This window comes from Chrysochloris asiatica, unplaced genomic scaffold (genome assembly GCF_000296735.1).
Source record: "Chrysochloris asiatica unplaced genomic scaffold, ChrAsi1.0 scaffold00129, whole genome shotgun sequence".
NCBI classification, from domain to species: Eukaryota; Metazoa; Chordata; class Mammalia; order Afrosoricida; family Chrysochloridae; genus Chrysochloris; species Chrysochloris asiatica.
The window spans coordinates 2049803-2051774 of NW_006408647.1; positions in this window are offsets into that span (position 1 = coordinate 2049803).

Here is a 1972-nt window from a genome sequence, read left to right on the forward strand (position 1 = left end):
CAGTTCACTATTTATACCTGATCTCTCCAAATCTAGATCCTCACCTATCCTATTTAACATGGCATTTCTGAATTTTTTCAACATTTCTTCCTTCTTTTTATATTGGACACTTCCTTTTTCAAATGGAAAGCCACTGAATTGACCAACATTCTTCTTTAGTGAGGAAACTGCAACTGGTCTGTTATAAAGTACTTTTTGTAGTTTTCTAAGCTCATTGGTTTTCTTTTTACTCAGAACAAAATGTATCATTTAAATTTCACAAACTTTCTGTCTCTTTCCTTGAGCAATTGTAAATGGTTCCCTCTCTACTTTTTCTTTACCCTCTTGCCTTTTACCATGAGCCTTTTTTTCTTTTTTTTCTTAATCCTCCTCTTTATTGTCATCTGCTTCATTCCTCTCTCATGCAGGGCATCTCGGGTTGCTCTGTGACTAGGGATGGTCTTTGGTCACCCTCTGAAGCTGGGGCTGAGAAGGACATGCTGTCGTTGACCGCTGGGAGCCCACATGCCAAGGGGTCTAGTGCCAGAGGCCAAGAGGAAGTTTCGGGAAGCAGCTGCAGACGCCTAGGGGAAGGTGCAAAAAACGCTGTAGCGCAAGACACTTGTTAATTCATCTTCATTGCATATTTGGTCAATTTCAGACTGAAGAAGTCAGTAGAACTCTTCAGTTTCATCAGCACTGGCTTTACTGTTTGGTGCGTAAATTTCACTAACAGTGGTACTAATTAGTCTTCCTTTTAGGCATATTGGCATTATCCAATCACAGAGAGTGTATTAAAGACCAGTCTTGATATGTTCTTTTTGATGATGAATGTGGCCCCATTCCTTTTCAATTTGTCATTCTCCCCCAGAGTAAACTTTGTGATTGTCAGATTCAAAATGGCCAATACCAGTACACTTCAGTTGACTAATGTCTGGGATATTGATGTTTATGCATTTCATTTCATTTTTGACAATATCCAATTTTCCTAGATTCATACTTCCTACATTCCATGTCACAATTATTAATGGATATTGACAGCTGTTTCTCTTCATCTTGAGCTATGCCTCATCATAAAATGAAGGTATCAAAGGGCTTTACTCCATTTGTGTCATCATGGTAAACTCTATTTGAGGAGGCATCTCTTCCCCAGTTGTATTTTAAGTGCCTTCCAACCTGAGGGGCTCATCTTCTTGCACTATATCTGACAATATTCTCATGCTCTTCTTCATGTTTCAATATTCAATATTCTGGTGTTGACAGTGTTCAACTGTTACTCATAACATTTTGACCACCTTCCATCCAACCTGAGGGGCTCATCATCTGGCACTATAACTGAAAGGCTTCTGGGGCTTTCCATCACGTTTCAGTTTTCTGGTACTGACAGTATTCCACAGCTATTGATCAGCTTTTCAGTGACTAAATTTTCAGATATAGTCTGTCTCTCCTTCATCCCAGTCTGTCATAGACTGGAATCTCATCTGAAACCTGTCAGCCATGTGTAACCCTTCTGGTGTTTAAAATACCCATGGCATAGTTTCCAGCATCACAGCAACACACAAGCCACTACAGTACAACAAACTGACAGAGAAGTTGTGTAAGTATAGTATATAGAACCTGTTAAATGTTCAATAAAAGTAACCATCAATATGCTAAAATGAGACCCACATTTTAATATTTACATATTTATAGCACAATAATTACTAGTTGTTCAAACATATTTCAATACAATAATAAACTCCATCATGGATTTCACAGAAGTTTTCCTTACACATTTCATATTCATTAAACAAAAATCAATGCTTGTGATCACAAAGTTAGAGTACTGAAATGACAAAAATGGTACATCTGACCCAATCTTTTATTTATGTTTATAATTGAATAGTGACAGATTCTATGTCTCAAATAAGTGATTAAATCCATTAAGCACCAAAGAATAGAAAGCCTCATATGACAAAATCTATGTATCTATTAGTTTGTAGTAATGGGGTGG